Genomic DNA, 9715 nt, shown 5'->3' with positions numbered 1-9715 from the left:
ATGGAATCAACCAATGGGCACCACCCTTCATCCTTCGTACAGCATCTTCTAACAGTATCCCTTAACACCCTACCTAGTTACTGTCATCTATGGACCTTTTGATGGATCGATCATTCCTCCCTCAATTAATACTAGGCCATGGCTCATTGTCCTCCTCTCCATCTCTATTTCTGCTCATCATTCAACATCTAGGTGGATGAATACCCAATACTCTGTCAATTCTTTACCTCCAACAATCTTCTATCCTATAGTAGCTACCCAACCCCCATCATAGTCGCCCTGTGTTTGTTATTGCCAGTAACTACACCATCTCTAAAATCTCCTTTTCAAGAATCTCAATTGTCTGATCAGTAACTGTAACTGTCCAATCAGTACCTCTTGATTCTTTGACTTCCTCAAAACCTCCAAATCGTTAAATGTACTGCTTTTTCACTATCTCTCACGTTCTTATGGTCATAACTTGTGTCACCAGGTTTAGATGTCATGATTGTCTTGTTTTCCTTTTTCTCCATTACACTAGTCCCAATCCTCACCTTCTTAATGAGAGCTGAGGCTTTCAATTTAAGTTCTTGACCACAAACCTCAAAAGGGCATTAGACTTTTTCTGGCATCTTACTGAATTTCACTAGTAAATTTACTTTCTCACTTCCCTTCTTTCAGAGATAGAGTATTTCATGCTTTCTCTCTTCAAACTCCTACACATTCTTCTCTCACTCCACCATAATGAATTCTCCTATTTTTGGGGGAAAATAAAAATCATCAGAGAGCAACATTCTCATCCAGCTGGAAAGCCTCAAGCCTACTTGCATTTCTTTTTTTTAATGTTTATTTATTTTTAAGAGAGTGCGAGACAGCATGAGCAGGGGAGGGGCAGAGAGAGTGGGAGACACAATCCCAAGCAGGCTGCAGGTTCCAAGCTGACACCAGCAAGCCCAACTCAGGGCTCAAACTCACAAACCATTAGATAATGACCTGATCTGAAGTCAGACACTTAACTAACTGAGCCACCCAAGGCCTACTTGCATTTATACCCATCTTTTCTGTCTTCCTTCCTGATACCATGAAAGATGTGTCTTTGCCCCTATCAAAGGGCAGACTCCCCCTTCTAGTATATGGATCCCACCCCCTCATGCCTTCTCAAGGATTTTTCCTTGCTGTATCATTACTTCTATTGGAATATTACCACCTTTAAAATTTTTTAAATTAATTTTTTATTTTTTGAGAGAGAGAGCTAGAGCATGAGTGAGGGAAGGGCAGAGGGAGAGAGAGACAATCTTCAGCAGGTTCCACTCCCAGCACAGAGCCCGATGCCAGGCTCAATGTCACCACTAGGAGATCATGACCTGAGCCAAAATCCACTCAGACATTTAACCAACTGAGCCACCCAAGCGCCCCTGGAACATTGCCATTTTCAAAATAAACAAAACCTTCCTTTTAGTCTATCATCTCATTACTTCATTCCTCTTTACAACAAAACTAAAACAAATCTACACTAGAGGTCTCCAGTTCCTCACCTCAGTTTCCTCTTAAATCCACCCCAATTGGCCCACTCTTCTCCTTTAAGGATTCCTTGCCAAGGATGCCAGTGATCCACATGTTGCAAAATCCAATAAACACTTCTCTATACTAATCTTGGGGCACCTGGGTGGCTCAGTCGATTGGACATCTGACTCTTGATTTTGGCTCAGGTCATGATCTCGTGGTTCGTGGGTTCAAGCCCTGAGTTGGGTTCTGCGCTGGCAGCACAGAGCCTACTTGGGATTCTCTCTCTTTCCCTCTCTGTCTTTCCCCTGCTCGCTCGCTCTCTCAAAACAAATAAATAAACATTTAAAAAAATCTATACTGGGGCGCCTGGGTGGCGCAGTCGGTTAAGCGTCCGACTTCAGCCAGGTCACCATCTCGCGGTCTGTGAGTTCGAGCCCTGCGTCAGGCTCTGGGCTGATGGCTCAGAGCCTGGAGCCTGTTTCCGATTCTGTGTCTCCCTCTCTCTGCCCCTCCCCCATTCATGCTCTGTCTTTCTCTGTCCCCAAAATAAATAAACGTTGAAAAAAAAAATTAAAAAAAAAATCTATACTGGGGCACCTGGGCGGCTCTGTCGGTTGAGTGTCTGACTCCTGACTTCGGCTCAGGTCATGATCTTATGGTTTGTGGGTTCGAGCCCCACGTCAGACTCTGCATTGACAGCACAGAGCCTGTTTAGGATTCTCTCTCTCTGTCTCTCTGTCTCTCTCTGCCCCTCCCTCCCTCCTCTATAAATAAATAAATACATAAATAAATAAACTTTAATTTAAAAAAAATCTAGGGGCGCCTGGGTGGCTCAGTTGGTTAAGCATCCAACTTTGGTTCAGGTCATGATCTCACAGCTTGTGAGTTCAAGCCCCATGACGAGCTCTGTGCTGACAGCTCAGAGCCTGGAGTCTGCTTTGTATTCTTTGTCTCCCTCTCTGTCCCCGTCCCCTGACCACACTCTGTCTCTCTCTTTCAAAAATAAACATTAAAATTTTTTTAAATAACAATTAAAAAAATCTATACTCATCTCTTCTTACCTATTAGCAACCTTCCACATAGATGGCCCTCTGTCTTTCGTGAAACACCTCTCACTGGCCTCTGTGACACCACACTCATGATTTTTCTCCTGCTTCAGTGATCCCTCTCCGTTGCTGACTCCTCACTCATAGGACTTCTAAATGCTGAGATATTTTGGCGTTCATTTCTGGGTACTCTTTAACAACTGTTCTCTACTTATGTAGATAACCTTTTCAAGACCAAATACCATCTAAATTTATATTTCCATAGTAGAGTACATCTGTCCTCTGAGTTCCCAAGTCAGATAGTCAACTTGGAGGTGTTGCTGGCATGTCCGATTTAGTATATGTAAGCTGGAGCTCTTGATTTTATCAACCTAACCAGTTCCTCACCACAATCTTCCCCAGCATAGTAATTAGCATCGCCTAGTTGTTAAAAAACAAGTATTCATCCTCTTCATAAAACCCCCAAATCTGTTCTACCTACAAAGTATATCTTGAATCCATTTACCTCTCTCCATCTCTACCACTACAACCTAATTTTTTTCACCTCCATCTCATACCTAAAATTAACTCAACCACTTTTCAACTTGTCTTCTTCCTCTCTTTCTGGGTGCTCTCTGATCCATTTTCTTCTTCTTCTTCTTTTTTATAATGTTTATTTTATTTTGAGAGAGAGAGAAAGTGGGGAAGGGGCAGAGAGAAAGAGGGAGAGAATCCCAAGTAGGCTTTGTGCTGTCGGCACAGAGCCTGACTTGGGGCTCTATCTTGCACATAAAATCATGACCTGAGTTGAAATCAAGAGCTGAACGCTTAACTGACTGAGCCACCTAGGCGCCCCCTCTAATCCATTTTCCATGTGGCAGCTAGGGTGATCTTTTAAAAAACATAATTCAGATGTCATTTTCCTCTCTTAAAGGCCGTCCAGTGGTTTCCATTGCTCTTAGAATAAAATCTAAACACCTTACCAAGATTACAAGGCCTGACTTGGTCTGACCCCTGTTTGCTTTCCCAGTTGTTTTTTTTTTAGTATTTTTTTAAATTAAATTCTACCCCCAACATTGGTAGGGATCAAGAACTCACAACCCTGAGATCAAGAGTTGCATGCTGTACTCACTGAGCCAGCCAGTGACTGCCCCAACCCAGTCTTATCTCTCTAGTTCTCTGACTCCTTTCACTTGTTGTTCTTAGGATTTATCAAGTTACTTCATCTTTATGCTTTTTGCCCCAGGGTATTTGGACTTGCTGCTTACTCAGCCTGAAGCACTGTTCCCCCACAACTTTCTGCAGTTATAGCTTTCTTCATTCTTCTATCTCAGCTTGAACGGCACCTCAAAAAGCCTTCACTGCCAATCACCACATCTGAAACAAGCCTCTGTTATGCCATCCTGTACATCGGTGTAATGTATAGAATAGCTCTCTTCACACATTGTACTTGTGTATTTCTTCACTTGTTTACTGTCGATCTCCTGTTAGACTGGGATTCTGAGTCTGAGTTCTTTAAGACTGTACCACTGGTAGCTAACACGGACACTAACACAGAAATGCTTCATAAATATGTGTTGAATGAATGAATGAAAGCATAACTCTGAAGAATGGGCTTTGGTTCCATCTCAAGGGCTGCTTACCAAGGTCCTTTACTTTTCTAACACACTCCCTAAGGTGTACATACTCTTTAGGGAACTTGTGGGGATTATGCAAAGTGCTTTGTAGTTTCCAAGTGCTCAGTAAACACTAGCTATTGTTATGAGAAAATCAAAAACCCCTAAAGGCGCTTGAGTATTGAAGACAAATATTTGGAGTTCAGTACAAAAAAGTCTGGTTAGTGTATTATTTAAAAAGGCAAGGAAATTTGTAATACATTTTTATTTGAACTGTATTTATTTACTCATTCATTCATTTTAAAGCAAGCTGTACACACCCAAAATGGGGCTTGAGCTCATGACCCCGAGGTCAAGAGTTGCATGCTCTACTGACTGAGACAGCCAGGACCCATAATATATTTTTGAAGAAAGTCTATTCCTGAGTTTAATAGTAGATTAAAAGAATGATCCACTACAACTAAGTAGTTTTTCTTACGAATAGTGGGATGTCTTAACATTAAGGTATTAGAAGAAAAGTGCTGGGGTGCCTGGGTGGCTCAGTCGGTTAAGCGTCTGACTTTGGGTCAGGTCATGATCTCATGGCTCATGAGTTTGAGCCCTGTGCCGGGCCCTGTGCTGACAGGTCAGAGCCTGGAGCCTGCTTCACATTCTGTGTCTCCCTCTCACTCTCTGCCCCTCCCGTGCTCATGCTCTGTGTCTCTCTGTTTCTCTCTCAAAAATAAATATTAAAAAAAATTTTTAATGAAGTATTAAGTATTAAGCTAATATATCTCATCAATAAATGAAAAGTGCATGGATGCTGAAAGGCAGTTAATAAAATTCCACACTCTGAGTTTTACATTTTTTTAAAATTTTGAAACAGGAGGATGATTATTCTAAAAAAATCTTTATTATATTGGATGAAAAAATTTTCAGATTATACCAAACACATTAGGAAATGGAAAAGTGGTCATTTCCTCCATTCCATATAATGGGAATAGCTGCCACTTAGTGACCATTAGCTTTACGCTGGGCATTCTATTATCTCCATTAATCTTAACAACAATGCTATAATCTTGATACTAGGATTATTTCCATTTTACAGATGAGGAGACTGGGGCTTACAGAAGTTTAGTAACTTTCCCAGCATTACACAGCTAATACATGAGCTGGGATTTGAATCCAGCTCTCTCTAATTAAACATTTCAAACTCTTCGCCTTCTGCTAGACATCCTCCTTTCATTCCAGATGTTGATGCTTAGGTTCGATTATAGCCTTAGTTATCAGTTTTTTAAAATTACACGAATAGTACACTACACATGTGTTAACCGTAAAAGATTCAGGTAATGAATACACTTCTAGAATAAATTCTGACCCTCATTCACTCACTCCCACTCTAATGTCAAAAGTTTTATTTTCCCAGAGGAAAATCTTTTATTCTTTTCTTTTTTTTTTTTTTCAACGTTTTTTTTTTTTTTTTATTTTTGGGACAGAGAGAGACAGAGCATGAACGGGGGAGGGGCAGAGAGAGAGGGAGACACAGAACCAGAAACAGGCTCCAGGCTCTGAGCCATCAGCCCAGAGCCCGACGCGGGGCTCAAACTCACGGACCGTGAGATCATGACCTGGCTGAAGTCGGACGCTTAACCGACTGCGCCACCCAGGCGCCCCTATTCTTTTCTTTTTAAGGAAAATACTTTAATATAGTAGGAAAGAGCTGCCTCAAATAATAGCCAATATCATAACAATAGCCAAACTTAATTGATCATTTTATATGCCAGACACTGTCATAAACCCTTAATATTAAATTTTCATTACAACTATGAGATTGATGGTATTGTTTCCTTCATTTTACAGATTAAAACACCACCACCACCACCACTGTAACCTCAGCGAATACACTAACCTGATTTCTCACCTAGACCTTTGCAAAAGCTTCTTAAATGGTGCCACAATTGCCCTCCTTCTTCCTGTTTTCCAGGCAGCAGCCAAAATTTATCTTTAAAAAAAGCAAATCTGATACTTCTTACGCTCCTCTTTAAAACTCCTTATTGTCTTCACATTGCCCTTAGGAGAAACACACAAATCCAAAATTCCTGAGGTGGCCCTCTGTCCCCCAGCCATCTCATTCTTTTTCCCTTATCTCTCCCTCTTCTGTTCTTTGCTGTAGTCACACTGACCACTTTTGAGTTCTTTAATTTATCATGCTCTCACCTGAAATAGTCTCCCTCTGGCCACTTTCTTCCCACTTTTTGAGTAGCTCCCACCTGTCTTTCAGGACTTAAACTAATACCTGCCCTTCTCTGAAGGCTTTCTGTGACCCCAGAGACCAAGTTGCATCACTTGATTGTCACCCTGTACTTTATTCTCCTAACATCATTTCACTGATTGTGGAGACTTTCTGAATTGTACCGTCTAGGTTGTAAGATCATGAGGGCAATGACCTAGATTCTCTTTTAATCATCATAGCCCCAGAGCCTAGTGCTGGGACACTCAATATGTATTTGAATGAATTAAGAGATGAGTGAATGAATCAATCCATTAATCTTTCCTTTTCAGAATCATTGAAGAATGCCCCCAGTCATAAATGACTAATTTCAGATATTAGGCACAATTCCATAGTTCAAATGTAAATTATCCTGGATGGCATGTGGAACAATCGTCACCTTGTAATACTCTGGATGTGGGTGAACTTACAATTCAAAATTATAACTACAATAAATAACAAGTATAATTATCCTCTGGTTCAACTTTTTGTGAGCCTAGAAGGGTAGGAGATGGAGATAATATGCTTGCTGAAACGCATTGCTGCTCCCTAATGAATATTAATTGAATTGACTAAATTTACATCTTAAACTGTATCCCAGGGCCTGAGAAGCCATGTTGGTCAGCTTAATTTGGGTTAATTAGCTTGATGGTTTCAACCTTGCAGAGGCTATTCAGTTTCTGGATCTTTTGGGACTTGTCTCTATAGCTTCATGCATGCAACAGAAGCCTCAAATTATGTTGTTGGGGAGGAGAAAAGAGGGCACCTAAGCTCCTCAAATGCACACTCCCCTGGAATAAGTGGCTTCTAGATGGGTCCAACTGGCAAACTCTAACGGTGCAGTAAAGATCCTCACCACTAGGTGTCTCAGTGGCCGTGCCACTTCCTCCATCTCCTTGGAAAGCAGCTAGCTGCACACACTCCATTACTCTATTGTTGTTGAGCCTCCAAGCAAAGAAATTTCCGAAGGGTTGATTTCAATACTTGGTAAAATTTCCAGCAGATCTCATAAGCAACTAGATCGCCTCTCTCAATAATAGAAATACTGGATTAATCGCAGTGCCTCACTCTTCTTTCTTTCCTTTGTTTAGGGGTGACAAGCTGTGTTGGTAGTACATTTATTTATTTAATTATTTTTCTATTTATTTATTTATTTATTTATTTGGAGAAGAGTCTTAGCCTGAAATGATTATTATGTTCTACCTGATCTTGATCACCTCTCACTCCCATAGTGAGCTAAATGTCCTTCCAGGCTTCCTCCACACAGGTGCTATATATAGCCTCGAAGACATTTGTCACTCTTTGCGGCTAAATTGACCACGTGGACTGATTTTAAAAATGAAAAAAGAATTTAAAGAATCACTAAATGGAGGAAGATAACATAGAGACAGAGCCCGTATATATGAATATTTACCATAAGATGACATCAGAAATTGATGAAAAACGAAAGAAATATTCAACAAATGGTATTGGAACAACTTGTGCATAAAAAAATAAATAAAATTACCAAACTAGCTAACCAAACTATTTTATAAGCCAAGATCCCAATAAACAGCCAAAATAAATGAACAAACATATGGAAAATATTTAACTTCACTGATAATTACAGAAATGCAAATTAAATTCGGATACCGTTTTTCATCTAGGTTAACACAAATTGAAACAGCCGCTACTGATACAGCACTTTTGGAAACTAATTTAGCATTCCTTTCAGCAAATTCATTCTGTCTCCTCCCTCCCCCTCAGTCTCTGTCTCCTTCCAGCTGCCTCCCCCATCCCCCCGCCCTTCATTCATTCATTTTTATTCAACAAATACCCTCTGTATGCCTGCTTGCTAGGTGCTGGAACCTAGCCTAAATTCTAAATACAGGAAAAACTTTATATACAAATTTATTTGTCTCAACATTATCAGTAATAGCCTCAAATCGAAAACATCCTACGTTGTCATCTACAGACAAGGTGACAAAATGTCTTATTTTGCTCAGGACAATCTTGGTTCATGCCTGATGTCTCCGTGTAATGCATAAATGGTGCCCCCTATTAAGACAACTTTCTGATTTGATAGCAGTCAAGTATCTTGAGGCAGGGTCAACATTTCTAATTTGTATAAAATCGCTACTGAGATTAGCTGCTGCTCATCAAGTTACTGAGGTTGGGTGATTTCTGGTTTTATATCTATTTTTCTATAATTTCCAGATTTTCTAAAATAGACTTTATATGCATATGGGCTTTACATGCATTAATTCATTTCATTTTCACAACCCTATGTTCTTTTTTCTAATGTCACTGCTTTTTTTTTTTTTTAATTGGGAAATTGGAATACGGAGAGATTAAGTTACATAACTAGAGTCACAGTTATTAGGTGGTGGAACCAGGAATTATATGCAGTCTATCTCCATACCTTTATTTTTAAGTTTACTTATTATTTTTAGAGACAGAGCGTGCACAAGCAGGGGAGGGGTAGAGACCAGGAGAGACAGAAGCCCAAGCAGGCACTGGGCCATCAGCACAGAGCCCAATGCAGGGCTTGAACTCATGAACTGAGATTATACTCTAAGCCCAGATCAAGAGTCAGATGCTTACCTGACTGAGCCACCCCGGTGCCTTGTCTTCATACATTTAAACACCAAGGTATCCTGCCCATAGTGATAACTATATCCAATTGGGCTTGTAATTCATTCATGGGGGAATAAAGACAACCTATGCTCATAAATGTTATTTGAAAAGTGCTTACAAATGATACCTAAAAAGGTCTCTCTTTATCTCATAGAAACAAAATATTTTAAATCCACCAATTAGAAACACATTATAAAGAATTGATTTTTAAGAAACATGAGGCAAAAATGTTCATAAGGAATTAAGTAAACTGTAGGAATCCCAAGCACCACATTATGAATGTCTCTTTTTGATATATGTTTATATTTATGTTTAAATTTCAACATACATTAAATACACATGATAAAAATATCTGTTTTGGGGTGCTTGGCTGGCTCAGTCAGAAAAGCATGTAACTCTTGACCTCTGGGGTGTGAGTTTAAGACCCACATTGGGTGTAGAGATTACTTAAATAAATAAACTTAAAAAAAAATTAAAGAGCCACCTGGCTGGCTCAGTTGGTGGGGCATGCGACTCTTGATCTCAGGGTGGTGAGTTCGAGCCCCACATTGGGCTTAGAGCTTACTTGAAAAAGTATATTAAAAATAGCTGTTTTAAGAGTGCCTGAGTGGCTCAGTCAGTTGAATGTCTGACTCGATTTCAACCAGGGTAATGATCCCAGTGTTGTGGGATCCAGCTCCAAGTCGGGCTCCATGGTGAGTGTGGGGTCTGCTTGGGATTCTCTC

The sequence above is a fragment of the Prionailurus viverrinus genome, chromosome C1, assembly GCF_022837055.1.
Source record: "Prionailurus viverrinus isolate Anna chromosome C1, UM_Priviv_1.0, whole genome shotgun sequence".
Lineage (NCBI taxonomy): Eukaryota > Metazoa > Chordata > Mammalia > Carnivora > Felidae > Prionailurus > Prionailurus viverrinus.
Note: the sequence above shows the minus strand (reverse complement) of the source record.